Below are 26,875 nucleotides of genomic sequence, written 5' to 3' on the forward strand. Positions count from 1 at the left end.
CTTAAATTGAAATGTTACAAGGATGGATGACATATGACAGCTGATGTGATAAGTTCCACAGGTTCTTTTAATGATAACAGATGCTTGACAAAGGCCATCCAAATTTTTAAAATACAATAACATGTTAACAAAAAAACACAGCTGTAACTATATGTACTAATCTTCATGTATTACTCTATATCCCCCAACTCCTTCATCTATCAACCCTGTTTCTTTTCAAGGTACAATCTGGATCTTCCAAACAAAGTGGTATTTCATCTCTGCTTCAAACTTCAGTGGCCACAGAACAGGAAGCATGGCAGATGATATACTGACATTTTTAATTGTGAAAAAAAAAAAAAAAACTTGTCAAATATGACTTATTAAGTGTAAAAACAGACGTGATAACTGGAATTTCTGGTCGCATTGCTGCCCCATCTATTATTTTAGATCTTATGAAATGAGTCTGAATTGTATGTACTGAAGCTTTGGTCAGGGAGTGAGAATTTTCACCTGTTCACCAATGTCAAATGCTACATCTGTGCAGAAAATTTGTAGGTTTCTTGTTACAAGCATATTTCATCTGGTTCACAGCTTTTATAACAATTATTATACAGCAGATATTAGACATTAGTTTAACAAATTATAGCTGTCACAGATCTAAATTTATTACATTTAAAAGTCACATCTCATACTCCATAAACATGTGTTAAAGGAAAAGTTACTGACATACAAAGCCTACCAGATATGCACGAAAGAATAACTTTACAGACCTCAATGTACAGTAAAATTCACTTTGCGACTCCACTGGCTTATTTAACAGCTGAAAAAAATAGAAGTAAAACAATAGTTTCTGATGATTTTAATACTGATTTTCTTGAATTCATTTGGTAAGCATTTACTGCAACTGATAGAATTATAATTTAACTAAATTTCTATTAGGATAGATGATTATCAGAAAGAGTAATCCACAATATCTTTATAGAAAGGTGCAATGAACAATACTGTACCATGTTACAAAACCCACACACAGTGGCCTCCGAGATAATGACTTGAAGGTCCTCATGTTAAATGTTAATGTTAATCGGTATACAAAATCTTATTAAATCTGACTTCAGAATAGTAGTTAGTAAGTCGAAAATGGATTATTTTAGGAAATTTCTCACAGAGGTAAACTAGAGTGATGAACATAGTGATCTTGACATGAATGGAAAATACAACACTTTAGTAACAAAGTCCATATTTTATCTGAAATCTGTTTTCCACCAAAAGTAAATAAGATTAGATGAAAGTCTGAAGGAGAAAAGCAATCGATTGCTGAAGAACAAAGGTATCTCACAAGACAAAAAGGAAACTGTTTGTCAGAAACAGCTGTGATGTTTATGGCATAGCTCATTATAAAGCTTAGTGCAAAATACTAAACAGAAAATATATTATTTGTAGTCAGAAACATGCCTTTGACCATATCTTAATGTACATAAAACAAAAATCATGAAAGATGAGAATGAACATAATTCGTCAGACAAACTATAGGGCACTGGTATATTCTGATGTGTCAAAGGCATTCGACTGTATAAATCACAATATCCTTTAAAGTAAATACGAATATTGTGGCGTAACAGGAAATGACATAAAATGGTTTGGAACTTATCTACCCAGTAGGTAATAAAGGGTGTCAGCAGGAAAGAATATTGTATCAAGCTATCAGTATTTGTCCAACTGGGAGCTCTCATCCTCCGATTCTGTTCATATTATTATCTAATTATGAATGACTTATCCAGTAATATGTATATGGCACAGTAGGCAATTAAATAGGAATATTCGACACTGGTCATTGGCTTTGACCAGTGACATAGGGAACATGCTACAAACCTAGTAAACAACAGGGCAGCAATTTTTTCAAATGGGCTGTACTAGAAATCAATCTGCCACTACAACAAGGTTTTTTTTTTCATATTCACTGGCTTTGACAACTAACAATAAAAATGAAAATACACACCAAGATGTAACACCATAGCAGCTGTTAACATTGTGCCACTGGGTAAAGCTGTCAACTAGTATCTAATATTCCTCATGACCCCAGTAGGCTACGCGAATCAACAAGATTGGATTGGATTGATGGGGTTAAAAAGACCAAACTACGAGGTCATCAGTCCCTCCATCCTATATGCACCAAGCCAGAAATAGTCCATAAAGATGAAGGACACAGAAGACAAATTCTGATGAACCAAATTGTACCCAGTAATCAATAAGACCAAGAGAGAGATGCAAATAGAAGTGAAAGAGGGGTAAGAGGTTGAAGGTAGGCAAGTTGCTCCACCCAGACAGAAGCTGGAGGCCCCAAGAACAAGTTGTACAATGGGAGATGCACCCTCTGCACCCGACACTGTTTCCTTACCCTCCAATGCAACAATAAAATTAGCTATGCAGACAAGTTGATAAAATTTCAGGAAAGAGAGAGACGATGACGACGAGACAGTAAACCAATGACAGACGTAAGACAAGAATTTAAAAAGTTGGAAGGGCAGAAGACAGGCTGGACCACTGAGCAAGGGTATCCATGGGAGACCCGGGTCATCATAGACAATGGGGCTCTCCTCCAATCTCTCAAGTGATACTGTCTCACAGAGAGGAGTAGAAACCAGATTCACATGTACAACATTAAACCACATCAGCAGCTTTGGCATTATCCGCTTGCACCACGGGCAGCATGTTCGCAAGTTTAAGGTTTCATTATAACGTGAGCAAACTAGGGCAGCCCAGTAAGATGGGGGCCACTGTTAGACAGGGACCATACCAAGAGTGGGGTGGATCCTGATCCTATGACGTGGCCATGGATCAGCCAAGTGTGGCTAACGTATAGGACTGCCACAGGGTAGTAGTGTCCTTTATAGCTTGTTTGTTCAGAGAAACCAGGGCACACCAATTGTGTTCCAAGCCTACAACAACTGATGGCATAGAGTCAACTGGATGTTCAGCTCCTGTACCCTCACCTCCAGTTGGCATCCTGGTAGCCCACTTTGCCAACCAGTCAGCAGGTTTTTCCCCTGGGATCCCAACATGACCTGGGGTCTAGTCAAAGATTACCACCCATCCAGCTTGGAGGTAAAAAATTAGGCCCTCGATAGTCACAACCAATGGCTATCGCAGGTAGCACTCACTGGTAGCTTGAAGACTATTCAGAGTAATTGCTGATTGAGAACATCTCACTGGGACAAGAACGAATGTGACCGAGGGCTAGAGTGTGCTATCTATTCTGCACTGAATACACTGCATATGTTCGGCAGGTAGCGTAGTTCACTACACCTTGCATGTGTACAGGCAAAAACTGGTTTGTCTGTCAACCATTGAGCCGTCAGTGTATACCACTTACAAACCCATAAATGCATCAAAGATGGCCTGGAACAGGTGCCAAAAAAATCATGAGCTGAACAGTCTTCAGAGCCAACAGATAGGTTGAGACAAATTCAAGAATGGGGGTACACACACAATAACTTCCTGACAAGCAAGGTGACCCTCCCTACCAGTAAAAAGGACATGATAGTTTGGATGCTCAAGGGAGAAGTGAATGTGTATCTAATAGTTGAGCAGCAGTTGCTGGTACCTGATCTGTGATGGAGGGACCTAAGCCTCCACGAGTAGGCTGTTCACATGGCTGGTCCGAAAGGCACCTGTCACATGTCTGACCTCGCTATGGTGAATCGCATCCAGCACCCACAATGCTTCAAGGGGATGCCGAGACTCCCAATATCAAGACGAGACAGGATCAGGGCTTTTAAAGCCGCAAAAGGATAGAGTGGCTGGTCTGCACCCCAGCTGGTGTTACTGAGGTTGCAAAGAGTATTAAGTTGTCACCAGCATGTCCTCTTAAGTTGGCAAAGATGGGGAAGCCACATCAACCGGGCATAAAAAAAAATGGCTCTGAGCACTATGGGATTTAACATCTGAGGTCATCAGTCCCCTAGAACTTAGAACTACTTAAACCTAACTAACCTAAGGACATCAAAAACATCCATGGCCGAGGCAGGATTCGAACCTGCGACGGTAGCAGTCGCGCGGTTCCGGACTGAAGCGCCTAGAACTGCTCTGCCACAGCGGCTGGCCACCCGGGCATAAAAGATAAGTCCCAAAAACCGATACGACTCCACCACATTGAGAAACTGATTGTCGAGGTAGAGTTCTGGTTGTGGATGGACAGTATGACGATGACAGAAGTGCACAACATATGTCTTGGCAGCTGAAAACCGGAAGCCATAGGTGAGAGCCCAGGACTGTATCCTTAGTATGGCACCCTGCATTCAACATCAGCCCATAGTGGAGGAGCAACAGTAAATGCAAAATTCATCAGCATACAGGGAGGGTGACACTGTAGACCCCACAGCTGCAGCTAGACCATTAGGAGCTAGTAGAAAAACATTGGGAGGGAACCTGGAAACCCAGTCACGAAGGTAACACAGATGTGATGATGCCAGGTGGGATCATAAGCCTTCTGCAAGTTGAAGAAGTCAGTGATAAGGTACTGACACTAGGCAAAAGCTATCTGGATAGCAGGCTCCAAGCAGACCAAATTGCAGTAAAACTGTCTTAGCGAAAAATGCCCTAGGATGAAGCCAAAAGAACCCAAGCCTCAAGCTACCAATACAGCTGCTGGCACACCATACATTCAATCAACTTGCAGAGAACATCAGTGAGACTAATTAGACAATTGCTGTCCCACTCAGTGCAGTGTTGACCTGGTTTCAGTACTGAATGCTCACACTGTCTCTCGATTGAGATGAAAACTCACCCTCACTCCAGATACAGCTGAAAATGGCAATGATGTCCTCTGGCATTCCACCAGTAGGTGTCTGAGCATTTGGCTGTGGATGTAGCCTGACCCTGGTGCCGTGTCAGTGCAAAGGGTTCAGGTACTGAAGAATTCTGACTCACTGAAAGGAGTATTATATGGCTGCAGGTGACTTGTATTGAAAGGGAAGTAAATTTGCTTCAACTGCTGTTTGAAGACATGAAATGTAGGCTGATAACACAGTCCATCAACATTTAACAACAATCATCCCATCATTACATACTCCAGATACAAGACTTTCAACCAGATTGAGTAACTAGTAAATAAGATTAATGTTGACGGTAGTATATGGCAGACAAAAAGTGCAATTACAGGACCCTAATATCTATCACAGAAGGATACTGGGCCTAAAATAACTATCAGCAAGACAATAATGACTGGTCACCTACTTGCACGAAAACTAAGACGCATGATAAGGCAACCAATCTGAAAAGAAATACTAAAACAAGTTGCTACTTTTACACTACAGCTCACATACTTAAAAAAACACAAGATGGAAGGTCCTCTGACACCTGACAGCAGTTACAATGTGTCATACACAAATTGGCACATCCTGCTCTAGTAGTAGCCCACATTCCATAAAGCAACTCTTAGCTGGTTTATAACGACTGACTTAAGTGAGTAAATGATTATATTAGTTCACTCTTCATAATTTATTTTCCATCACAACAAATTCTTAAATTCCCAACAGGCATTTGTTGCTGCAGAACTGGATAAATAATTGCCCGACTTCAAAGGAGTCCCTGCATACAGCAGAATAAAAGTGTCCTCCTACCTTCACAAGTGGATCTGGGAGCTCTGTGTTCTAAACAGCTTTCTACAACAAGTGTATATGAAGAAGAGTCTGATGAAATGATATGGAACTCTAGAACAATTCATTAAAGTTCTTGAGTTTAAATAAGTGAATTATTGGGGGCAAATCCTCAGAAATGAAATGAGTGGCCAGGAAAGCTCTAGAGTTAGCCAGCTGCCATATACCATCAAAATAAACAGAACTCATTTTAGCCACTACTAAACACAGTTTTCATAACAAACATTGGCACATATTATTATTTATGTCACTAAATCTTCAAATTCGCACTTCTTATACTTAAGATGTATATTAAAATGAGGCTAGGGATGTCTTGCAAATAGAGCATCTATTGAGCTCCACTGAAGTGAGAGCTAGAATCATATATAGTGGTACACGCAATTCTTTCGGGCTTAATAGAGCCTTGGGAACTCTATTCAAATCTTCACTGTCAACATTCATTTATCTGAATTCTTTTGTAGTGCATACTCTCTTCTGTGTGCAATACATTTCAGGTGTGTGTATATATATATATATATATTTCACCAATGAACCGATTGTTTATTTTGGCTGCTGAAAACAATACCTGTAATTTTGATGTGTCGGTAGTCACACATTTAAAGAATTCCGTACGATCGTATTTTGCTATTTGTTCATAAATATGAATCTCCTATCTATGACCACACAAAAAAAAATGCAAACAAACGCCTGCAGTGAACTGTGGCTTTCATATAGACTGAATAATACCACAGTTTTACATCCCTTGTGCAGTAGGTCTGTCTGCAGATTTTTAAGTATCTATTTTCACTATAAGTCTTCTGTACACTGTGTGGCCACATTTTAGGCGAAGCATATTGTACCCATTATAATGAAACTGACATTACAGTCGCTGAGTAATTCTAGCAGTGCATAAATTAAACGGAATACGTTTGGAATTAGGTGACAGAAAAAAATATTTGTTTTGACGTACTGTCGTGAAGCTTGAGGCAAGTACGTCATATGAAAGTTTCCTTCGTCACGTAAACCTTTTAAAATGTGAACTAAAGAAATGTGATTCATGACTATTTCCTTTCTGCTTGATACGACACTCCGCAATATAGGCGTTTATTGAAGTATCAGGTAATTAATTCACACTGATTGATTGTAACTTAACATTGTTTTACAATGGAAATAATTCATGTTAGGAGATACAACCACACTCGTTACCATACTGCACCCACGCAGCGTACATTACGACCATTGCGCAAATCATTAACAATACGTCTGATGCTCAGGTTTATGTTAAGGTAGTTATCTATGAAAAGGTATTGCTGGAAAGACATCTTCATGTATTCTGTTTGGGTATTAGTGGGACAAACAACGGTCGGTTTATTACAGAATCAGGAAAGCATACTACAATAACCAGCACATGTATTGGCGTGCAATAAAACAAATTAAGTTTTGCTGAGAAGCTTCATACCTCAACTATAAGCGATGCCAATGACCAGCATATGGCACGCTCTTACACACCGGTGATCACATTTCATACACCGTACAAGAAACCGGCACCTCACACCATCTACCACCGGACCAACTTGCGCCAAAGATAGCCACTTCTGCAGAACTATCCTCTCTCAGCTTTCTATCTGACCAAGGATGTTCCTCCCACATAACTACCGCTTAAAACTCTTCTTTAGCTTGTGCCTTTGTCCCGCAGTTTTCGCAGGGTCGGCATCGTTACTGTTGGAGTTGGCACGGTTAATTGAAGGAGTGGCCGGATGCCCTTCCTGTCGTCACGTAACTACGCATAAAACTATAGACAACTGTGTCTATAGCTTATATTGTGACGTATCATATCCGTACAGAAGCTTCAATTTCGGTACTGAAACGAGATATTCCCAGCCACAAAAACTGTTTTGAGAGATTTTATTTTTTCATTTTCACTATTCTTTAACGGCTAGTATCCATGCAGTGACTTTTTTGTGCAGTTTTTGCGCAAATAACTGAGCATGCAACAACTCATCGCAGAGTTTCATTCTACAGGAGGCCTGCCATTGATCTGGGGAAAAATTTCAGCGGTAAGCCGTTATACTCTTAGTTCAAACTTCAGGACATCAAGTCGTCATGTAGGAAATTCTACTGTGGCTTGTGTTTGCAACTTGAAAAAAGTGCAAACGAAATGCCAGAGGTGGAAGAAAACGATCTAAATTGTGAAGACAGTGGCTCCATTTGGCGGTAGTTTTCACATAATAATTTACTTCATGAGTTACTGGGTGAACCCGACAAGTGGTGAAATTATTTGTGAATGTACATGGGGACGTAAAAATCCATTCACGCTCACACCTCACATAAAGTCCTTGTAAACGATCAAATAATATGTCATATTTAACTAGTTTACCAAATTATTTGGCAGTGTGGGGTTTGGCGTACGTGAGAGAAATTTTGATAGACGACTGATTTGTCAAGATGTCCGATGTTGTTTGTATTGCCGTTTCCTCGTGTATGTTAAGCGAGCAAAGAATTTTTTATTTCAGTTTATCTCACTCTCTCGTGAGCTTCTACAAACTGTGGAAACTACAGTAAAAAGAGTATATGGATAACAATAAAAGGGCACTGGCAAAATGGTGCAAGTGTTGCGTCTTCCACAGCCAAATATTACGGAGTAAGATGTTAAGATCACTCCACTCCATAATTTCCGTGGTGGCGATGGTACAGCAACTGTAATAGATCCTTTTGTACAGAAAAAACAGTCTTGGTTACACAAGATAGGTTTGTTTAATCTTCACATGTGATGCATCATCAGACAATCTGAGGAAATTACAAACCGATATCAGTACAAATTGCTATTAAAGATAATAATAAATGAATAAACTAAAAACAACAAAAGGCAGACAAACATCGAACATTTGAGCAAATTTGCCCAAATCTCCAACTCTATTTTTCAGATCTGTGTGTATCTTGTACTGCACAAATTTCTGGCCCGCATCATACAATCTTTCGCATGTGTACCGACAGATAGTTGCCTGGGACTAGCCTTTAGCGCGATGTACCAGAACAACACAGTATACAAAAGGTAAGAGTCAGCCAGGACTCGAAACCGGAAGTCTTGTTTTCCGTGAGCAGTCACCCTAACCATTAGGCTGCCAGAATGTGCCTCCAGGCCTTGACCCAAACTTTCATAGTCACTTGTTCTTCTCAGATTACTATCAGACGAACGATTACTTGTTAAAATTAGGAAATCCAGGTTCTAGTCAGTGTCTGGCACAAATTTTCGTTAGTTAAAACATTAATCAGGCTGCAGTTCAGCATTTCTGAGAATTATTTCACTAATATCATTTCATTTATTGTACATAACTATAGGAGTAATTATTAAAAAAGTTGCAGATTGGGATCCACCAGACCCAAAACCGTACCGAACAATTTGCTTGTATAATACATTGGGTAAGGTCCATGAGGAGCTCACAGGGAACGCCATGGCTTTAGTAAGCACAAATCTGGCTTTAGACCAGAAAAATCTAGTGATGATGCAATTAAGTGAGCTTCTCAAATTGTAGAACAGACACTACAGATGTATGCAGTTGCGATTTGTATTGACATTGCTGGCATCTTTGCTGGTGAGCAATGTTTTTACGATTTCGAGAACTACAGGTATTCAGATCCCTGTACAATAGTCTTCGAGACTATTGTAGGAACAGAGTGGCTGAGCGGCAAAAGGGCAAATGCAAGGATGTAAAAAGAATTACCAAACGATGTCCACAAGGCTCTATTTGCAGGCCCAGCTACTGAGATATCACAACTGAACTGCTCTTGAATTTAATCGAGGGAGATGAACGTTCAGACAGGATCGTTCTGTATGCTCATGCCCTGTTAGTTGTGATATCAACCAAGACAAGATGAATGTTGGAAAACAAGGGCAGCGGTATTTTACACACAATACAACAAAGGTGCAACAAAAACAAATTATCCATAGCAGCACAAAAAACAGCATACATAATGCTTAAAGGATCACTATAAAGACACCCAGCAATTAAAATAAACAATACAACGATAAAATGCTAAGTAGTAACTATATATCTTGGGGCACACATTGATGAACGACATAACTTCGACAAACACATACGGCTAATCACAAACAAAGCCAAAAGTATACTTCAAAATCTAGCAACATTAAATTCGACATGATACAGACTACCACTTACACACATAAGAATGTACCTCTGTGCGCTTTTCGAGTCGGTATTGAGTTTTGTAGCTAGTATATGGGCACACGGACTCGCTCTCATCGTGAACAGGATCATCGTTAGGCAGTTCAGAGCAGTGTGCTATTTAGACTATCTTGGGCGTTCGGCGCCACATCAGTCGATACACTGTATATACAGCCCTTACCTAACGTACTTGCAGCTCATGTCGCACTTAAAAAGCAATTGTTGCACATGTGGGGAAATTAGTTTCACAGAACACTTCCTTTTGAAATGCATTAGATGCAGACAATTATGTAATAACATAGTACACATAATGGAAACAACGCTATACGAAACATTTAGGAACATACATACATGGACATAGTTGAATACAATCGCCAACAACATCTCAAAGGCGGAACATGACATACAAGCAGACTCATCAATACAGAAGACACAGAAGACAAAGACCATCTGACATAGATGGCTCAAGTAGCTCTAGAAATGATGATGAAATGAGTGACAGTGACAACACTGACATAAAATAGACACACAAAACACATTAAACATACACAACTACTCACATGAACATTAATCAAAGATTGTAATTTGTATCTTATTATCAATGAATTAATTAAAAGTAGAAGTAATCAGAATAGTCCATGGATAGATATCGTTCTAGAATCCACATTTAATCTGTACCCAACGTTGTTAAGTAGTTACATAAATGAACACATCATTGTAAATGTAATAATATGAATGTAACATAAATATAATATAAAGTAAGCAAGCAAAATCAAACAGTGTGAACACACAACAGAAACAGATCAAGCATATTACCCAATTACACAAAATTAATGGGTCCACTACTCAAAAAAGTCTAGTTTTATTCCACAAAACTGTTTTTACAAGATTAATAATATGTTAGTGGCAGCTTGTTATTTCTCCTACAGCTATATAGGAACAGTATATATCTTAATTTGACTGCATTGAGGCAGAATATTGTTCTAATGTCATGCAGAATTTGTTTACTGCCTATCCTACTAGTAGTTATGGTTATATAGCCTAACAAACATCAACTTGCACAGCGCACAGCATTCTAACAAACAACACCGACATACACTGGAGAGCCAAAGAAACTGGTACAGCTGCCGAATAATGTGCAGGGCCCCTGTAAGGACGCAGAAGTGCCAAAACGCGATGTGGTATGGATTCAACTAATGTTTGAAGTAGTGCTGGAGGGAATTGACACCACAAACCCTGCAGGGCTGTCCATAAATTCTTAAGAGTACGAGGGGGTCGAGATCTCTTCTGAACCACACATTGCAAGGCATCCCAGATATGCTCAATAACGTTCATGTCCGGCAACCTTGGTGACCAGCGGAAGTTTTTAAACTCAAAAGAGTGTTCTTGGAGCCACCCTATAGGAATCCTGCATGTGTGGGGTGTCGCATTGTCCTGCTGGAATTGCCCAATTCCACTGGGCTTGCTGACATGCAGGGTCCATGGATTCATGAGATTGTCTCCATACTTGTAGACGTCCACTGCTTGATAAAATTTGAAACGAGGTTCGTCCAACCAGGCAACATGTTTTCAGTCATCAACAGTCCAAAGCTGGTGTTGATGGGTCCACACAAGGCATAAAGCTTTGTGTCATGCAGTCATCAACCGTACATGAGTGGGCCTTTGGGTACATGAATGGGCGTTTGGCTCCAAAAGTTCATATCGATGATGTTTCGTTGAATGGTTTGCACTCTGAGACTTGTTGGCCCAGCATTGAAATCTGCAGCAATTTGTGGAAGGGTTGCACTTATGTAACACTGAACGATTCTCTTCAATCGTCGTTGGTCCCATTCTTGCAGGATCTTCTTCTGGCCACAGTGATGTCGGAGATTTGATGTTTTACCCGATTCCTGATATTCACGGTACACTCGTGAAATGGTCACATGGGAAAATCCCCACTTCATACTAACTCAGAGATTCTGTGTCCCATTGCTCGTGCGCCGACTATAACACCACATCCAAACTCACTTAAATCTTGATAACCAGCCATTGTAGCAGCAGTAACCGATCTAACAATTGTGCCAGACATTTGTTGTCTTATGTTTGTGGGGTGCTGCCCAGTCCTCACTTATACGGTGCCTTAAGGATGCTACATTCTCAGATATCTATACAATTCAAGCAAAATCACTTTAATAGTTTTTATTACAAATAAGCAGATTGTCAATATTTAACTTTGATTTCACAACAGTGTCACAAGTGAAGGGCGACATGCAAACAGTCAATGTCTTTTGCTGTATACAAGGTCCATGCAAGCACTCGATTTGGATCACACATCACTGCTATGGAAGTGCTCTCTGCTGGGCTCGGTCTAGTCTTGTGCTACTAATGTCCATCTAGTACTGTATGAGTACTGTGCCAATCTGTGAGTCCCAGTCTGGTACTGTGTGCTCCGAGGCTGGCAGCAGTGGCGCTTATATTCACCTTGTCTAGAAGCCGCTCCTATCGTGGTGATGTTCTAGCCAGCGTGCTATTGGCTGACGTCGTCTCACAGCCTTCTCTTCTCTTGCGTTCTTCGTCTTCATGCCGACGCTTGTGAATATGCCGGGACATTCCCCCCCCCCCCCCCCCAAAGCGACGGACAGTCGTCGTGTAGGCAGTGCGACCACAGCGGGGGATGCAGGAGCGTGGGAGCGTCGCTGGACCAGAAGCTGTGGCTGCAGGGAACATCAAGCTTCTGGTCGTACCCCGCCATCCGGTCTTCGCTCTGACGGAAACGTCCTCTAGAAAATGACCAGAAGGGTGTGCGTCCAACTCCTGCTGCCATGAACCAGATGAAGAAGGCGGCGACTGCTGCGGCGTGGGCGGGTCCAGCTCCATGGGTAGGACGAGAGGAGGCGGAGGAGGCGAAGGCTCCGTCTCCATGGGGTCGTCCCGCAATGTCGTGATGACACCCTCTGGCGGCTGCTGTGGCCGCACTGTCTTCTGTACCCGCGAATCTGGGGGAGAGACACTGCAATATCATCGTGGACATGACAGAGGCGAAGTTGATTTTGATGGCGTTGCAAGCCATTTGGACCTGGAATATGATATATGCAAGCGCCAAGTCGACGAACTATCTCGTCTCGCGCCCACCGTCTGCTGCCGCTAAAAACCCTATAAAAGACAATACCATGCGGCGCGAAGCGATACTTGCGGCCTTCCTTAGGCGCCGAATGCCGAGGAGGGTGGAGCAGGTGGACGGATGTCCGATGGCGGCGGCCGTGAAGCAATTCCGCCGGCGATGGTCCATCTCGTGGGTGCGAACGATATGAGGCGAGAAACAGTTGCAATGCTTGATCCCTAGTGGGTGCAGAGTTAATTTTGACCATCAGCTGGTGAAGGTCCTGACGAAACGTTCTACTTCGCCGCTTGACTGTGAAGGGAACGGTACAGTAGTTAGATGCTGTATGCCATTGCGTTCACAGCATGTTTCAAATTCATTTGACGTCAACTGAGGGCCGTTGTCTGACACTATTACTTCAGGTAAACCTTCGAGGCAAAAAATCGATGACAATACCTGAATTGTGCTACGAGACGTTCTCGAATTCATTGGCACAGCAAAAGGAAACTTGCTATACGAGTCAACCACAATCAACCAGCGAGTGTTCCGAAAAGGTCCCGCAAAGTCTTTGCGCACACTTTGCCATGACGATTGCGACTTAGGCCAAGCAAAGAATTTTTGTGGTGGAGTGGACTGATTTTCCGTTCACGCGTGACACTGTCATCATGAGTTCTATGTGGGCGTCCATACCCTGCCAAGTACAGTGTCGACGCGCTGTTTCGTATGAACAATCCCCCAGTGTCCTTGGTGATGTAACTGTAACACTTCTTTGTGCAAAGCATTCGGAATCAACACACGTGATTGTCCACTGTCATTTTGAACAAGAATCGCACCTTTCTGTTAAGCGAGGCTATGCCGACGGGTAAAGTATCGGCGCACTACAGAGTTCTTTACGCTGTGTTAGGAACGAGGCCAAGATGTGCGAATGTATGTTAGCAAAACGTTCAAATCTGAATCACATTCCGTGGCCTGTACAATTTTCTTATAGTTCAATGGAAAAGACTGAAGCAATTCAGAATCCTGAACATCGATATGACGACAAGATGTAGCAGAAACGTCAAAGTCTGTATCTGACCCAATCGGAAGACATGAAAGTGCATCTGCATTACAATGTTGAGCTGTCAGACGGTACACAATCTCGTACTGGTATTGAGATAATAAAAAAGCCCATCTTTGCAATTTTTGGACAGTTAGTACAGGAATTAGTTTTGTCGGATGACTTGCAAAGGCTTGTGATCCGTTACTAAGTAGAATTTTCTGCCATACAAATAGTGGTGAAATTTGGTGACACCATACACAATAGCCAAAGCTTCTTTTTCAATTTGTGGATAATTACACTGAGCTTTGAACAACACTTTCGATGCGAAAGTGATAGGCCTGTCTTTATCACCAATTCTGTGCGAAAGCACTGCACCGATTCCGTAAGAGGAAGCGTCAACTTGGAATACAACTGGCTTCTCAGGATCAAAGTGAGCTAAGCATCGATCACTGAGCAATGCATCTTTAAGTTTTTGAAAAGTTACTTGGCACTCATCTGTCCAAACAAAGGGGAAATTCTTGTGACGCAAGCGATGCAATGGAGCTGCGATTTGTGCCGCATTCGGTATGAACAGAGCACAATAGTTCATTTTCCCTAAAACTGACTGCAATTCTGTCATATTGCGAGGAATTGGCAAGTCTCATATGGCTAACAAATGAGATTGAAGAGGATGTACACCTTGACTGTCTATGACATGACCAAGATACTGCAACTCAGGTTTAAAAAAATCACACTTTTACAGTCTACACTTTAGTCCTGCATCATATAACACACTAAACAAAGCACGTAAAATTGCACTATGTTCTTCAGGTATACGAAGTGCTACTACAAAATCGTCCAAATAGTTTGAACAGTTTGGCACTTGTGCAGTCAGCTGTTCCAAATACCGTTGGAAAATGGCGGGTGGGGAAGCACTACCAAAAGGCAAACGTAAATACACTCCTGGAAATTGAAATAAGAACACCGTGAATTCATTGTCCCAGGAAGGGGAAACTTTATTGACACATTCCTGGGGTCAGATACATCACATGATCACACTGACAGAACCACAGGCACATAGACACAGGCAACAGAGCATGCACAATGTCGGCACTAGTACAGTGTATATCCACCTTTCGCAGCAATGCAGGCTGCTATTCTCCCATGGAGACGATCGTAGAGATGCTGGATGTAGTCCTGTGGAACGGCTTGCCATGCCATTTCCACCTGGCGCCTCAGTTGGACCAGCGTTCGTGCTGGACATGCAGACCGCGTGAGACGACGCTTCATCCAGTCCCAAACATGCTCAATGGGGGACAGATCCGGAGATCTTGCTGGCCAGGGTAGTTGACTTACACCTTCTAGAGCACGTTGGGTGGCACGGGATACATGCGGACGTGCATTGTCCTGTTGGAACAGCAAGTTCCCTTGCCGGTCTAGGAATGGTAGAACGATGGGTTCGATGACGGTTTGGACGTACCGTGCACTATTCAGTGTCCCCTCGACGATCACCAGTGGTGTACGGCCAGTGTAGGAGATCGCTCCCCACACCATGATGCCGGGTGTTGGCCCTGTGTGCCTCGGTCGTATGCAGTCCTGATTGTGGCGCTCACCTGCACGGCGCCAAACACGCATACGACCATCATTGGCACCAAGGCAGAAGCGACTCTCATCGCTGAAGACGACACGTCTCCATTCGTCCCTGCATTCACGCCTGTCGCGACACCACTGGAGGCGGGCTGCACGATGTTGGGGCGTGAGCGGAAGACGGCCTAACGGTATGCGGGACCGTAGCCTAGCTTCATGGAGACGGTTGCGTATGGTCCTCGCCGATACCCCAGGAGCAACAGTGTCCCTAATTTGCTGGGAAGTGGCGGTGCGGTCCCCTACGGCACTGCGTAGGATCCTACGGTCTTGGCGTGCATCCGTGCGTCGCTGCGGTCCGGTCCCAGGTCGACGGGCACGTGCACCTTCCGCCGACCACTGGCGACAACATCGATGTACTGTGGAGACCTCACACCCCACGTGTTGAGCAATTCGGCGGTACGTCCACCCGGCCACCCGCATGCCCACTATACGCCCTCGCTCAAAGTCCGTCAACTGCACATACGGTTCACGTCCACGCTGTCGCGGCATGCTACCAGTGTTAAAGACTGCGATGGAGCTCCGTATGCCACGGCAAACTGGCTGACACTGACGGCGGCGGTGCACAAATGCTGCGCAGCTAGCGCCATTCGACGGCCACCACCGCGGTTCCTGGTGTGTCCGCTGTGCCGTGCGTGTGATCATTGCTTGTACAGCTCTCTCGCAGTGTCCGGAGCAAGTATGGTGGGTCTGACACACCGGTGTCAATGTGTTCTTTTTTCCATTTCCAGGAGTGTATTTAAACAAACTCAAATGAGTATTTACTACACACAATTTTTGAGATTCTTCATTGAGTGGGAGTTGAAGATTTGCGTCGAGCAAACCAATTTTTGAAAAGTAGCGTCCAGCGCCTAATTTGTCCATGATATCCTCTGGGCGTGGCAATGGATAAGTATCAATGACAGTTTGTGGGTTGACTGTAGACTTAAAGTCAACACAGAGGCGAATGCGGCCTGAAGGTTTGGGGAGCAAAACCAGTGGACTTGCCAACTGATTAGCTGATATGGGCGCAGTAACTCCGCTATCTTGCAATGCTTTAAGTTCAGCAGTGACTTTGTCCCGTGATGCAATGGGAACAGTTCTGGCCTGGCAAAATTTCGGCTGAGCACTGTCTTTCACCGTAATACGTGCAACAAAACTGTTAACCTTGCGTAAACCTTCAGAAAAGAGTCCCGGGAATTCTTTTAGCTACACTCTTCTTTGCCTTGAATGCAGACACTGACAATACATTGTCCTGAATGTTAAAGCCAAACAAATCAAATGTATCAAGACAAAATATGTTCTCACAATCACGTTATTGTAGCACTATAAACGTCACTGTCAGCGTATGCGAGCGATACATGGCAGGCAAAGTACATGTTCCGAGAACAGGACTGTGATGATGTTGATGACGTTTGGTTTGTGGGGCGCTCAACTGCGTGGTTATCAGCGCCCGTACAATTACCCAATCTTTGCTCAGTCCAATTTCGCCACTTTTCTGGATGATGATGAAATGATGAGGACAACACAAACACCCAGTCATCTCGAGGCAGGTGAAAATCCCTGACCCCGCCGGGAATCGAACCCGGGACCAAGTGCTCGGGAAGCGAGAACGCTACCGCGAGACCACGAGCGGCGGACGAACAGGACTGTCTTGTCCATTATAAGCCATCAGTTGCGTGCTAGTTTTAGACAGGCGTGGGGAGCCTAACAGATCAGATGTGTGACGATTTAGCTATGTGACAGAGGCACCTGTGCCGCGCGGAATTAGCCGAGCGGTCTAGGGCGCTGCAGTCGTGGACTGTGTGGCTGGTCCCGGCGGAGGTTCGAGTCCTCCCTCGGGCATGGGTGTATGTGTTTGTCCTTAGGATAATTTAGGTTAAGTAGTGTATAAGCTTAGGGACTGATGACCTTAGCAGTTAAGTCTCATAAGATTTCACACACATTTGAACAGAGGCACCTGTCTCCAACTCAAATTTCCCATGTTTCCCACAAATAAGTAATTGAACAAAAAGTTTGTTTGGCTGGTGTATCACTGAAGAACTGCATGCTTGCCTGTTGCAGACTTAGAAAATACTGCATTAATGACATGGGTGTTGCGACTAAATTTTTGTGAGTGGGCCGAATTCTTATGTTTGTTCTGTTGCAAACATACGGTTTGTACACTCGACAGCAAAAAAAGTGGGTCACGCCTGAATTCCAACGTGTAGGCTGCTGCAACCAACATAGCATATCTGTGTTGCACATCGTCGCAACCCTCCACAGTACAGTCGTTGTAAGATACACAATGGGTACCGCTAGAGACTACTAGAGAACACCGGTCTTTGTGACAGTCCATCCAGATGTAAAGTAACATCACGATAATACAGAAGAGATCAGACAGTCCTTAACGTTTGTAAGCTAAACTTAATTACAATAAGTGACATTTCAAACGTTATGGGACAACTAATTTTCTCACATAAATCGTACAGTAATCCTTAGGCACAATTAAATATTTGAGACAGTATATGGATTTATAAAGTTGTATGGCAATTGGAAACAAGTTCTTTGCTGTCTAAAAGGTTTACCCAACACATACTGAACGTCATTCAACGTTCAACGGGGAGTGGTTTCGCATCAACTTTATGTAATACTAAGCAGTTAAAAGAAAACGTGATTAACGGCGGCAAGCACTCTACGGAAATCCCAACATTAACAGCGAATCACAAGTAATATCATTGTTCACATTACTCATCAACAGTTACTTGTACACAAAGTTGTACTTTAAATGACATGACCAATGTCTTCGTTCTGGATCCGGATGCAAACCGAGAACGTAAAGCCATTGTTAACCAAGCAAAGCTTTGTGCCTTATCGAGGCTCGATCACTAAGCAGAAACAGACGTCAAATATTGACGTTTGCACCAGTATCAGTTATCAATTCTCAACTTGAACGTAAATGACGATAATGTTTGTACGAAACCAGGAACCCTAACATGACAATTACCTTCTTGGTAATTAACCTCGAAAGACGTTGTATATTTTTGCATTGTCAAGGAACAAAGGATGCACATGTTTAAAATTTAAATGCCATCATGTAATGCTGGTGACAAGGATGCGAACCCAGCACCTAATCGGATTGTTGAATACGTACGTAAAACCAGAATGTAGATATCACAGTTTGTCACCAGTAGTGAGGTTGGAACCTTAAATGACGACTGAAGTTGTATTGCCTGACCGGGATTCGAACCCGGTGCCTACCGCCGTCGTTGTCTAGCCAGTAACAGACGAGAGATGTCCAATGTTGGTCCACCATTGGCGAGATGTGCACACGTTTAACTAGAAATAAGGCGATGGAAACGTCTATGCTGACTGAGAGTCGAATGCCACACACATGGTTATGAAGACACGTTAATAATCAAATTCTTATTCACTAGTAGCTAGGAGTAGCATGTTTAGTTGCAAACCTTAAGGCCTTTCTCATCCCTAGTAACGTGTTGCCTAATATCTGCGATATCATGGTGTTAATTTACAAGTGGATTGACTGCCGTAAAGAGCAATGTTCTCTAGTAGTCGTGTATCATTGAGATGTAAATGAAGTGCCTCAGCAGAAAGTAATTTCCGTCGTGTTTCAGAGACACTGAGTACATGTTATAAGTGCACAAAACGTGTATTATATACTACGCATATACTATTATTTGGAGAAGCTGCTTACTTTTACATTCCGCTTAGTTGTCGTGGTTGAATACACGTTTTCTTAAGGCTGCATCTAATGCAGAGCGCTTACAAGAAAGAATAGTTTCCTGCGTCATGCTATTGCTAGCTAGGTGACATATTTTGTGGTAGCTATGTTTAAAATGAAAGTATTTTTGAACGTATTGTTCGTCAAATATTTGAATGAATCGTCAACTGTAGGTGTACCTGCACACGTTATAGCATAATAGCTGTAGCTGCGCTAGTTTACCTACGGACTTGGGTAGGTTAGGTGTAACTTTTGATCCTTCAAGGGGTGATCGTGGCCTTGCGGCCCGGGTCTGTATTAGCCGCGGCTCGCGAGCTACGGGCCAGCCAGGCTGGCCGAGGCGAGACGGAAGTGAGCGAGCTGGCTGTGGCGTTGGTGGACCAACAGCCCGGTATGAGCCAGCACGGTTGCGCCGCATGCCTCTGCCCCTGCCGCTCCGTTTGGCGTAAATATGTCTACCTCCTCTCCTGGCATCAGTATAAGAGTGGCAAGCAGAAATACACATCAGGCTGTCTACCGTAATGGCCCACTGGGGGAGGTCTATTCGAGATAGAGTCGTCGCTCTCATTGAAGAAGGAGGAGGATGTTCCATCAGAGAAGCTGGCAGACGGTATGGCGTAGCACATACCACTGCAACGATATGGTGGTGGATCTGCCTTGAAAGAGGCACCACCAACAGGGCTCCTGGCTCAGGCAGGAAGAGAGTGAGTTCACAGCAGGAAGACAGGGACCTAGTGTCTAGGATCAGAGAAAATCCCTTTCTGAACGTGAAGCAGTTGTGGTGGGAGACCAACTTCTCCGGCTCCAGTGACACGATTCGCCGAAGGCTGAGGGCCGCTGGACTGCATGCACGACGATCCGCCGTGAAACAAGAGCTCAGCGAAGACAACGTGTTATACCGCCTAGCATTTGCGGAGCTCCATCTGAGGGCGTCGTGGGACAACGTCATTTTCACTGATGAGAAGGTGTTTTCCACCAGTAACGACGGTCCACGAATCGTTTACAGGCCGTAAGGTACTCGCCATCGACGCGAATATGTAACCACGACGAGAAGAAGTGGCCGGCTATCTGTTACCTGCTGGGGCTGGATTTCTGCGAGAGGGGCGGGATTTCTTCACAGGATAGAAGGAACTCTGGACAGCGTGCAGTATGCCCACGTACTGGAAAATGTGATGCTTCCGTCAGTGCGAATGCTGTACGCAGAAGGGGACGTCACATTACAAGAGGACCATTCTCCCATTCACAAGTCTGCATTTGTTCAGCAGCGGCTCTCCTCTATTGGCGTCAACGTCATGGACTGGCCGCCACGGGCGGCTGATATGAACCCCATGGAAAACATGTGGGCTGAAGTCGCCAGAATATTAACAGAGAACTGGCCACTAAACCAACAACCTACTGCGGACGCTCTATGGGACTGCGTCCTGGAAGCCTGGGAGGAAGTTGCTTCTTCAGGCTGTTACGTCCGACGGCTTATACATTCTATGCCAAGACGCACGATAGAAGTACAAAATAATGAAGGATTCTGGATGAAACATTAGAGTCCTTAAAATGTTTTGTTATGTCTTCTTTTTCGTCATTTTTCCTCATTGAGAGCTAGTGGAAGATCGCGTGGCAACAGAAAAGATACAATATGGGTTAGTTTTCCTTTGAGTTGGCTTTTTAATTGAAGTGGGTTTCTTTTCAATATACAGTTTGTTAAATATTCTATTCTGACTTCATTTATACCCTGTCTAGATACTTACAAACTAATCACCGTAGATGGACTCTGTCACAGTAGTTTTTGTTATTTCAAACAGATCTCTCTCTTTTCCTCCATCCATGAATACACCCTCCGTCCTCCACATAATACGCAATACGCAAACGATTTAATATTATGTTAACTCGTCGTTAATATCTCCTCTATTCTCCCTCATACTCTCTCTCTCTCTGACACTACCGCCGCAAGTGCCCTTCTATTCTATTCCCCCAAAACTTTATAAACAAATTTAGCGGTTTCCATTGACGCTACACTTTCTCTTTTAATTGCTGCTGTCTTTACTTTCAACCATTCCTCTCAACACCTATGAAACCGTATTCTTTGATCTCCCCTTCCCTATAAGCCATTCTTCGTTCTGAAAACAGTCCTTCCTTATCTCTCGGTCCTAAGATAAAACGAACTGTGGCACACATCTAAGTAAGCAATACTTTGCAAGCATTTCACGCTTATATTTTGCACTTCAGCACTTCTATCCATTCCCAGATCCCGCCCTCCTACCTGTTACCCGTCCCTTGACATCTGCATCTACATATAAATGAATACTCTGCAATTCATAATCATGTGCTTGGCAGGGGGTTCTGTGGTCTGGTGGATTAATCTGGTATTGATGTGTAAAACGTGTAGGTTTACATCTCACGTCAGGCGTAGATTTGTAACACACACAAGTAACTCTCCTGCACCCCTAGTAACGCCAAGTGCAGAACGCCAGTAAGCTCCGTAGTTCAATATCCGCAGTAAAGATAACATCCATTCGCTGTCGACTGGGGCAGAGCGGCATTCGTTTGAGCTGTTACAGATGGAGAAACCCAGGAAGGCAGAGGCTCTGTCACCAGCAAGCCGTCGTAAACTAGAAAACGTACTTCATTTAATGAACCAATGGCCATGTAAGTTCACAAGGTTCTTACTTTATTTGAAACTGAGACGAAAATTGTGGTGCTGGACTGGGATTCGAATTTGATTTCACTGTGTTCCCCAAGATTGCAAACTCTTCTAGGCCTCCTCGAAAGGCACATATCTGGTTTCGAATCCTGATCAGTAAAAAATATTCATTATTTCATTTCAAGCCCTAGCATGTGCACTCCGAACTACTAGTGAAAAATAGTTGCATTTTCAACGTCTCTTTGTGCGTTGTCAGCTGTAAGGTGTTCGTTTCAACTCACAGCCACATGATGAGCTTTTTATCACAACATTACAAGATCAAACGTTTCCTTACATCTTTTCAAGTTCAAACATTCTTCTCCATCCTACTGGCGAAAACGGATTTGGGTTTGACGTTGTGTTCGTTGTGATCACCAACGACGATATGTTGTGGATTCAACTTTTAGCCAGCAGAGTATTTTCCATCACATCATTGAAAGTACAAACATGCCACTCCTAGCTATTATTGGAAAAGAATTTGATAGTTAAAGTGTCTTCATGACCATGTGTGCGGGATTTGAATTCCATCCAGCACAGAACTTTTCGTCGCGTGATGTCTAGCTAAACATGCGCACATCTCGCTACTGGTGAACCAACAAAAGCTATTTATCGTCTGTTCCTGGCTAGAAAACGACGGCGCTAGATGCTGGGTTCGAATCCCAGTCAGGCAAAAACAATTCTATCGTCATTTAATGTTCCAACATCTTGCTATTGGTGAAAACATTTGATATTTAACTTCTGATTTTACGCACTTCGTTAACAATCCGATTAGGTGCTGGGTTCGCATCCCTGTCACAAGCGTTACATGATGGCATTTCAATTTTAAACATGAGCATACTTTGTTCTTTGTGAATGATACCATATTAAACGTCGTTGGGGGTAGTTCCCAGGAAGGTAACTGTTATGACAGGATTCCCAGTTCAGCACAAACATTTTCGTCATTTATTTTCAGGATCTGAATTGATAACTGATACTGGTGCAAACGTCTATACTTCACGTCTGTTTATGTCTAGTGATCGGGTCTCAATAAGGTACAAACAAAGCTTAGCTTAGTTAGCAATGGCTATAGATGCTGGGTTTGAATCCAGGTCCAGAACGACGACGTTGGTCATGTCATTTAAAGTTCAAATTTGTGTATACGTAGCTGTTGATGTATTATGAGAACAGTGATATTACTGGTGATTTGCTGTTAATGTTGAGATTTCCGTAGAGTGCTTTTTGCCGTTAATCGCGTTTTTTTACTGGTTCGTCCAATATCCAGTTTCCAGAGCCACTCGCCGTTGAGCGACCTTCAGCACGTGGATGGAAAACCTTTTCGAGAGCGAAAACTTTTTTCCAATTGCCTTACAGCTTTGTAAGTCCATATATTGTCTCAAGTATTTAATTTTGACTAAGGATTACTGTACGATATATGTAAAATAATCCGTTTTCTCAGAACTTTTGGAATGTCACTTGTTGTAATTAAGGTTAGTTTATGAGTGTTATGGGGTGTCTCATCGCTAAGAACGTGTTTTCTAATATGTTTTGTATGACGATATTAGTTGACGCTTAGAATGACTGCCATAAAGACCTTTGGTCTCTAGTAGTCTCTTGCGGCACCCATTGTGTGTAGTCCAACGACTGTACCCAACGGGGTTTTGGTGTTTAGAGGACCTGCAACACAGCTACGTTATGTTGGTTGTATTCGGCAGTGACCCACTTTTTTTTGCTGTCAGGTGTACATGTCCTTTCCTACCAGAAGCATAAAACTGAGTTTGTCGGGAGGGGCAGTCTTGGCGTTTGTGCCGTGAATAACACCCAGGGAAAGACTTAATTCTGTTTGCTTGTGTAGCCGCCTGTGTAGCGAACTGCTTACATGATGTAGAAGGCATGGCGAGCTGCTGCCGCCGCCGAATGAGCCGATCGCAACTAAGGGATTCAACACGACAAATAGCTGTCCGCTCAAATGTATGACCGACAAGGAACCGGAATCGTGCTTATCCAGTATTTGCACTACCTGCTGAAATGAAGGATCGGACAGTTGCAAAATTTGTTCTCTGAGTTTGACATCAGGTACATTGTAAGCGATTGCATCACGCAACATAGCATCTGAATATAAAGCACCGCAAGCACATTTGAATTTGCATTTCCTTGTCATACCCCGCAAATCTGTTACCTACTCGCAATAAGCTTGTTCTCACCGTTTTCTGCAATTAAAGAATTGATACCTAGCAGCTACCACATTCACCTGTTGATCATAATAGTTAGTTAGTGACGCTATCACTTGGTCGTAAGCAAGTTCACTCGGAGTGGCGTTAGGGAAAAGTTTGGTGATGAGGCGGTTCAAAATGGTTCAATTGGCTCTAAGCAGTATGGGACTTAACATTTCAGGTCATCAGTCCCCTAGAACTTAGAACTACTTAAACCTAAGGACATTACACACATCCATGCCCGAGGCAGGATTCGAACCTGCGACCGCAGCGGTCGCGCGGTTTCAGGCTGAAACGCCTAGAAACGCTCGGCCGCACCAGCCGGCGGTGATGAGGCGGAACACTGCATTTGCTGACATGGATAACAGATACGCAAGTTTCATAGTACCTGGTACGTTGTGAGCTAGGAGGTACGCCTCAAACTGTGACAACCAATCTAGCCACTCCTCTTCTTGTTCACTAAACTGTCGAAAAGGTGCTATAGCAGCTGTAGTAGGTGGTGCTTGTTCCGTCGGGCAAACAGCACTGGCCAGTAGCTGCTGCAATGAGTTGAGTTACATGGAGATTTGTTGCGTCTGGAACTGAAACATCAGCATTAGCTGTGTAGCATCTAACGCTTGCGGCTGTGGCACCTGAGCAGGGGTCGGGATAGGTGGGGTGGGCATGTTGGAAGTGACAAATGCAACAAACAGACAAAGCAAGCAAGCAAAATAAAAGCAAAGAAAATTGCTGCAATGCCCACCTGAAAACACTGATTAGCAAAAATGACAAGAAACTGTTAAAGCAAGACGGCCGGGGTGGCCGAGCGGTTCTAGGCGCTACAGTCTGGAACCGCACGACCGCTACGGTCGCAGGTTCGAATCCTGCCTCGGCATGGATGTGTGTGATGTCCTTAGGTTTACGTAGTTCTAAGTTCTAGGGGACTGATGACCTTAGAAGTGAAGTCCCATTCTGCTCAGAGCCATTTTTTTGTTAAAGCAAATAAGCGCCCCAGCAAAGAAAAGACAAGAAAGAATTAAGGTGCCAGCAAACAAAAAATTCTATGGCTCTCAGGCGCAGAGTTCGTTGCTAAGTCCTTGTCCCCAAACGTGGGGTCCTGCGCACTCTTCGCTTATAGGGTGCCTAAAGGATGCTGCGTTCTCGGATAGCTAGACAATAATTCAAACAAAATCACATTAATAGTTTTTGTTACAAATAAGCAGATTGACAACATTTAACTTCGAATTTACAACGGTGTCGCAAGCGATGGGCAACATGCAAACAGTCAATGTGTTTTGCTGTATACAACGTCCATGTAAGCAACTGATATGGATCACACGTCACTGCTATTGTAGTGCTCTCCGCTAGGCCGGATGTAGTCTCGGGCTACTAATGTCTGTCTAGTACTGCGCGAATACTGCGCCAATCTGCGAGTCCCAGTCTGCTACCGCGCGCTCCGAGGCTGGCAGGAACGGCGCTTACATTCACTTCATCTAGATGCCCTCCTATCGTGGTGGCGGCCTAGTCAGCGTACTATTGGCTGACGTCGTCTCACAGCCTTCTCTTCTCTTGTGTTCGTTGTATTCGTGCTGGCGCTTGTGGGTACGCCAGAACAATATTGGCATTGCTGACCGCAGCGCCGTATTCTGCCTGTTTGCATATCTCTGTATTTGAATGCACATGCCTATACCAGTTTCTCTGGTGTTTCAGTGTAGATTAGATCCACAAGGACTAAACAAATTGAGTTTCCCCAAGGAGGGATGTTCATGTGGATAATACTAAAATGAGTAGCACCACAAGTGGACGCTGGACTTTAAGTTCAGCACCAAGTCCCCTTTCTTGGTGTTGTTGTTGAAGGGATATCCATGTCTACCCTTTCCTGTCTTCTTTTATTCTCTTCTTAAATTATACCATACATTTATGATTCCCAGCTTCCAAATTCCTGTATTTTTCTTTAAAAAACAAATGTAAATGCTGTAAGTAAGTAAAAGATAACTCTAAAGTGCAGACAAAAGAACTCCATGAAGTCCCACCTCTGTGTGGTGCTGCATAGGCAACGGTGCCCATGGCCTCAACTATGTAGCACAATTTTGCTGCATTGTGGTGGCTATGGGTAGTGGTTAAGAGGTCACTGCCGAACACTGCAGCCTACATAAAGTAATAAAATGGCAGGCCCCAGTAGTCATAACGCAGCTTGAAAAAAATGCAGCTTGTATCTTCACTGACTTTATCAACATTAATATAGCCAATATCATGTCAGTTCAATTAGTTCAGTCATTAACTATAGTGCTTTTAAAATAAGTTGTGACTTTTTTCATTTCAGTACAGAGCGAATGGAGGAAGTGTAGTTGCCAGCGTGTGCTGAGTGCACCAGCAGGTAACGATAATGCCAGAACTCGTCGCAAAACAGGGCAGGCTCGCTGAACTGCACGAACAGCAAAGTGCAAAAGCTAGCTGATGTGCAATCTTTCTCAAATGACTTTAAAGAAACTATTTAGTTAAAAACTCTTCTTCTCATACATATTGTAGCTTTGTTTCTCAGTTTCATGATGGATTGCCTGTAATTTCGTTAATGGTTATATTTATTCTAATATTTCAATATTAGGTAAACTATGGCAAGAAATTCTTAATGTTTGGAGTCAAAAATAGGAGTAGCTAAGAATTTGCGTTTGGTGCGTGTTGGGACATATGTTGCTGTATATGAAATGCAGATAACATATTGAATTATTCATTAAACGTGCAAGGATATTGCTATGTGTCTCCAATACTGAGAAAATGGAATGTATGTAGAGT

At 43.3% G+C, this 26,875-nt stretch overlaps 1 protein-coding gene across 2 annotated transcripts in view; it reads right to left on the minus strand.

Moving 5' to 3' along the window:
- Positions 1–26,875, minus strand: part of LOC126185143 (solute carrier family 41 member 1-like) — a 560,408-nt gene that overhangs the window by 94,785 nt on the left and 438,748 nt on the right. Inside the window, exon 1 of one of the 2 annotated variants that reach the window (XM_049927986.1) lies at positions 7,075–7,190. The exons of the other annotated variant lie outside the window; for it this stretch is intronic. The gene's annotated coding sequence lies outside the window, so the exon portion shown is untranslated. Of the gene's footprint in view, positions 1–7,074; positions 7,191–26,875 lie in introns of those variants that run through there. 2 annotated transcript variants of the gene reach the window in all.

The sequence above is a fragment of the Schistocerca cancellata genome, chromosome 4 (genome assembly GCF_023864275.1).
Source record: "Schistocerca cancellata isolate TAMUIC-IGC-003103 chromosome 4, iqSchCanc2.1, whole genome shotgun sequence".
Lineage (NCBI taxonomy): Eukaryota > Metazoa > Arthropoda > Insecta > Orthoptera > Acrididae > Schistocerca > Schistocerca cancellata.